This window comes from Microtus pennsylvanicus, chromosome 11 (genome assembly GCF_037038515.1).
Source record: "Microtus pennsylvanicus isolate mMicPen1 chromosome 11, mMicPen1.hap1, whole genome shotgun sequence".
NCBI lineage: Eukaryota > Metazoa > Chordata > Mammalia > Rodentia > Cricetidae > Microtus > Microtus pennsylvanicus.
The window spans coordinates 69772142-69778521 of record NC_134589.1 but is presented as its reverse complement, the minus strand read 5'-3'; positions in this window follow the sequence as shown (position 1 = coordinate 69778521).

Genomic DNA, 6380 nt, shown 5'->3' with positions numbered 1-6380 from the left:
AAAGTGGTTGTCAAGCCAGGCAGTGGTGACTCACACCTTTTCTCTTTTTCTTTTTTCTTTTCTTTTTTTTTTTTTTTTTTTGGCGGTCCTGGATCTCCCTCTGTAGACCAGGCTGACCTCGAACTCACTGACTTGGTAGGAGCCTCTTTCACACAGCCATTTTCCCTATCACCACCGTACTCCTCCCCCAACAGCAATAAAGACCAGGGTTATGGTCACAAAAGATGATGAAAACTGGGTGGTAGTGATTCACACCTTTAAACCCAGCACTCAGGAGGCAGAGGCAGGCCTGATTTACAAAGCAAGTCCAGGACAACCCGGGCTGTTACACAAAGAAACCCTGTCTCAAAAAAAAAAAAAGAAAGAAAGAAAAGAAAAGAAAAAGAAAAAATTATGAGAAAAGCCACTCAAACAAAGATGACAATCAGCAAATGGGGCTCAAAGTCAAATCATTTAAGGGTATGGGACCTGAAGCTGAGTTGGTAGAGGAATAGAGTACACATCCCCAGCACCCAGAAGAAAATGCTACTTTAATCCCAGCACTGGGGAGGCAGAGACATATGGATCTCTGTGAGTTTGAGGTCAGCCTGAGTCACATGGTGAGAAAGACAACAAAGACTGACATCTTTGTCTGACTTCCACATGCAAGCTCTGCCTTGTCTCAAAAAACAAAAAAAAAGTCAAGCAGTGATGGCACACACCTTTAATCCAACCTAGCACTTGGGGGCAGAGGCAGGCAGATCTCTGTGAGTTCAAGGCCAGCCTGATCTACTAGAACTAGTTCCAGCCCGGCGGTGGTGGCGCACACCTTTAATCCCAGCAATCGGGAGGCGGGGGGCAGGTGGATCTCTGTGAGTTTGAGACCAGCCTGGTCTACAAGCGCTAGTTCCAGGACAGGCTCCAAAACCACAAAGAAACCCTGTCTCAAAAAACCAAAAAAAAAAAAAAAACCCAAAAAAAAAAAAGAACTAGTTCCAGAACAGGCTCCAAAGCCACAGAGAATCCTTGTCTGGGGGGTGAAGGCGGGGGGGGGGGGGGGGGGGGGGACAGGAAAAGGAAAGAAAAAGAGTATTGGGGCTGGAGAAGTGGTTCATCTGTTAAGAGCTCCTTTAGAGTGGGCTGGAGAGATGGCTCAGCGGTTAAGAACCCTGACTGTTCTTCCAGAGGTCCTGAGTTCAATTCCCAGCAACCACATGGTGGCTCACAACCATCTGTAATGAGGTCTGGTGCCCTCTTCTGGGGTGCAGGTATGCACACAGGCAGAACACTGTATACATAATAAATAAATAAATAAATAAATAAATAAATAAATAAATAAAATCTTAAAAAAAAAAAAAAGCTCTTATAGAGGATTGGTTTCAATTCCCAACCATCTGTAACTCCAATTCCAGGGGATCTGATTCTTTCTTCAACATATGTGGTGCACATACATATATGCAGGCTAAACACCCATACACAAACAGTTGGACTTGACAACCCTTATCTGTGTCCCTAGAGCAGTGTTAGTGGAGGCAGAGCCCCAGAGCTCCCTGGCCAGCCAGACTAGCCAATCAGTGAACACCCGGGTGAACACTGTGTTCAGTGAGAGACCTTGTCTCAAAAGATAAGGCAGAACAGGGGCTGAGAATACAATTCAGTTGATTTGCCTTCCAAGTTGGATCCCAGAACCACCAAAACCAAACAAACAGGAAAAAAGATAGGGAAGGAGGAGTGCACTGGAGGAAGCCGCCCAGTCCTGCCCTGTAGCCTCCACAGGCGACACTGTGGGCAGGTGCACGGAGCTGGGGGCATACGCTTAACCTACGTGGATTCACTGAGCACAGTTCAGGAATACTTCCGACATCTTTGGGGAAATACTTCACAGCCTATAACATGGGCCCAGCAATTATTGGCACCTCAAAAGAATATTTTGCAGGGCAGGAGAGATCGCTCAGCGGTTAAGAGCACCTGCTGCTTTTCCAGAGGGCTCTGTTGGTTCCCCATGCCCGCTTCATGCAGCTCATAACAATCTTTAATACCAGTTCCTTGGGATCCTAAGCCTCTGACCTCTGAGGGCACTTGAGCTCACTTGTACATACCCAGGTACAGACACACAGTGGTGGTGCATGCCTTTAATTCCAGCAAGGTGTGAGTTCAAGGCCAGCCTGGTCTACAGGGTAAGTTCCAGGACAGGCTCCAAAGCTACACGGAGATACCCTGCCTTGAAAAAAACAAACAAAAAAGAAAATTTACTTTTTTCAGATATATGATTTTATCTATATGTGACTGTTTTGTCTGCATATTTGTGTGTGTCAGAAGGTGTCAGATCTCAAACAGATGGTTGTGAACCACCATGTGGGTGACGGGAAGCAAACTTGTGTCCTCTGGAAGTACAACTGCCCTTAACCATTGAATCATCTTCTTAGCTCCCAACAGAAATTAATATATATATACTTTTCAGCCAGCCACATTTTATACAACAAAATAGAACACTGAAGTAATGCAACTAAAATTTTAAACAGACTAGGTATTCTGGTTTTCTTTTTTTCTTTTTCTTTTTTTTTTTTTGATGTTGTTGGTTTTGGTTTTGGTTTTTCCAGACAGGGTTTCTCTATGTAACAGCCCTGGCTGTTCTGTAATTTACTGTGTAGACTGAACGCACAGAGATTTGTATGCCTCTGCCTCCCAAATGCTGGGATGAAAGGCATGCGCCACCACTGCCTGACTAGACTAGGTATTCTGAATACTTTGATCTCATATTAGGATAAATTATTCTCTTTATTTTTTGGTTTTATTTATTTATTATTATTTTCTGTCTGTTTTTTAAGGCAGGGTGTGTGTGTGTGTGTGTGTGTGTGTGTGTGTTTGGCAGCTCTGGCTATGCTGGAACTTGTTTATAGACCAGGTTGGCATAAAACTCACAGACATTCACCTGCCTCTGCCTCCAAGTGTATGTGTCACATTTTTCCCTTTTCTTCTTCTTTTTAAGATTTATTTATTATAGCTGGGAGAACTTATTTTTATTTATTTATTTTTTTGATTTTCGAGACAGGGTTTCTCTGTAGCTTTTGGTGCCTGTCCTGGAACTAGCTCTTGTAGACCAGGTTGGCCTCGAACTCACAAAGATTCTCCTGCCTCTGCCTCCCGAGTGCTGGGATTAAAGGCGTGCGCCACCACCGCCCAGCCGAGAGAACTTATTTTGAATAGTGTTCTCCCTGCGTATATGCCTACTTGCCAGAAGAGTAGGCAGATCTCATTATAGATGGTTGTGAGTCACCATGTAGTTGCTGGGAATTGAACTCAGGACCTTTGGAAGAGCAGATTGTGCTCTGAACTGCTGAGCCATCTCTTCAACCTTTTCTTCTTCTTAAGATGGGGTTTCAGAGCCGGGCGGTGGTAGCACACGCCTTTAATCCCAGCACTTGGGAGGCAGAGGCAGGCGGATCTCTGTGAGTTCAAGACCAGCCTGGTCTACAGAGCTAGTTCCAGGACAGGCTCCAAAGCCACAGAGAAACCCTGTCTCGAAAAAGCGAAAAAAAAAAAAAAAAGATGGGGTTTCAGCCAGGCAGAGGTGGCACATGCCTTTAATCCCAGCACCAGGAGACAGAGATGGACAGATCTCTGTGAGTTTGAGACCAGCCTGGTCTACAGAGCAAGTTCCAGGACAGGCTCCAAAGATGCAAAGAAACCCTGTCTCAAAAAACAAAACACAACACAACAAAAAAACTTGCTTACGGGGGCTAGAGAGATGGCTCAGTGGTTAAGAGCATTGCCTGCTCTTCCAAAGGTCCTGAGTTCAATTCCTGGCAACCACATGGTGGCTCACAACCATCTGTAATGAGATCTGGTGCCCTCTTCTGGCCTGCAGACATACACACAGACAGAATATTGTATACATAATAAATAAATAAATATTAAAAAAATACTTGCTTGACATGGAGCCGAGGATGACTCTGAATTCTAATCCTACCACTGCCATTTCTAGAATTACAGGATCATGAATTATGCCACTTCACCGGGTCTCTGATGAAAGTATCCTAAACTTCAAATGAAGCAATGGCTTAGAAGAAACAAGAAAGGGAGGGCCTCAGCACAGAATGTCATTGTGTTGCTTGTAGGGAGCTTTCTGCTGGACACAGGGCCACAGGCTCCCTGGAAGGGAATCCCACAATTACTCCCATTCTTGTTGGTTTCTTGAGAAAAGGCATTCTTTTTTATGATGAAAAAAATTATTTTACTGGGGGTAGAGGAAACAATGTATCTCTGGCTGGCCTGGAACTTGTTATGTAGACTAGGCTAGTCTCAAATGTATAGAGATCTGCTTACCTTTGCCTCCCTGGTTATGGGATGAAAGGCTTGTGCCACCACACCCTGGCTTTAGGTTTATTTTTAGGGCGCTAGAGAGATGGCTCATCAGTTAAAAGCACTTGCTGCCCTTACAGAGCACCTGGGTTTGGTTCACAGCACCTATATGGCAGCTTTCAACATCTTTAATTCTAATGCCAAAGGATCTGGTCCCTTCTCTGTCTTCTGTGAGCACCAGGCACGCATGTAACACACAGGCATACACGCAGGCAAAACAGTTATATACAGGAAATAATCATTTGTTTTGTTTTTTGGGACAGAGTCCCACTGTGTAATCCTGGCTGGTCTGAGGCTGGCCTAAAACATACTATGTAGACCAGGCTGGCCTCCAACATACAGAAATCCACCTGCCTCTGCCTCCTAACTACTGAGATGAAAAACATGAGCTACCATTTCCAGCAAAACTGATGAATCTTGGGCTGGAGAGATGGCTCAGAGGTTAAGAGCGCTGACTGCTCTTCCAGAGGTCCTGAGTTCAATTCCCAGCAACCACATGGTGGCTCACAACCATCTGTAATGAGATCTGGTGCCTTCTTCTGGCCTGCAAGTATACATGCAAGCAGAACACTGTATATATAATAAATAAATGAATCTTAAAAAAAAAAAAAGAAAACTGATGAATCTTGGCCGGGCAGTGGTGGCGCACGCCTTTAATCCCAGTACTCGGGAGGCAGAGGCAGGCGGATCTCTGTGAGTTCGAGACCAGCCTGGTCTACAGAGCTAGTTCCAGGACAGGCTCCAAAAACCACAGAGAAACCCTGTCTCGAAAAACCAAAAAAAAAAACAACTGATGAATCTTTTTTTAAAAATGTGTGCTGTGGCATACAGACTTGCAGAATGCTGTATACATAATAAATAAATAAATCTTAAAAAAAAAAAGTGTGTACATAAGTGAAATGCTAGTGGAGGCCAGAAGAGGGCAGCAGATCCCCTAGAACTCGGGTTACAGTCAGTTGTCAGCCACCTAACAGGCAGTCTGTACTCCTAATAACTGAACCATCTCTCCAGCCCAGACGATTCAGTTAATTCAGTCAGGGACCAGGGACTCAGTTGCCTCAACAGCCCCTAGAAGGCCCCTGGCTTTGAGGATTCATACTGCTCAGCAATATGTGTATATAATGTGTACAATCTCCAGTCTAGAGCTGGGTATGTAGCTCAGTATGGCAATACTCTGCACAAAGACTCTGGCTGTCTGGTTTCCTAGCTCATCCTGACTTGAAGTGACAATAAGGGAGAGAGACAGCTAAGCCCTCCAATCACTGATGGTCCTACTGGCCAGCATCCCCTTTCCCATGAGTTGTGTTGCCTTCCACCAAGTGGAACTTGCTATGATCTAGATGAACGCATTGACGGTGAGAATGGCCTCCTTTCTCGCCTAAGCTGACCATCCCATCTGGCTTACGAGGCCAAACATGTCTGACCCAGCAACATCGCAAAGTCACTCGCCACTCCAGCTTTGCTCAGTTCCCTTTGTTTTGCAGAACTCACTAGTGCTAGACAGCTTTTCTGTACCATAAAGCATTCTGCTTCAGATTTTACCCACCTACTTTCTTCTTCTATTGAGGGTTACACTGCGGCTCCAAAAAAGATATGCTAAAGACATTGGGCTGGGGGCTAGAGAGATGGCTCAGAGGTTAAGAGCACTGACTGCTCTTTCAGAGGTTCTGAGTTCAATTCCCAGCAACCACATGGTGGCTTACAATCATCTGTAATGGGGTCTGGTGCCCTATTCTGGCCTGCAGGCATACACACAGACAGAATATTGTATACATAATAAATAAATAAATAAATATTAAAAAAAAAGACGTCAGGGGGAGTGGGGGAAAAAAAAGACGTCAGGCATTAGTGATGCATGCCTTTAATCCCAGAACTCAAGAGACTGGAACAGGAGGATCTCTGTGAGTTTAAGGTCAGCCTGGTCTACAAAGTGAATTTCAGGACACCCAGAGCAGTTACACAGAGAAACTCTGTCTTAAAAAAAATAAATAAATCAATAAATAAATAAAAAGAGCAGAGGTTTAAAATCATCCTCAACT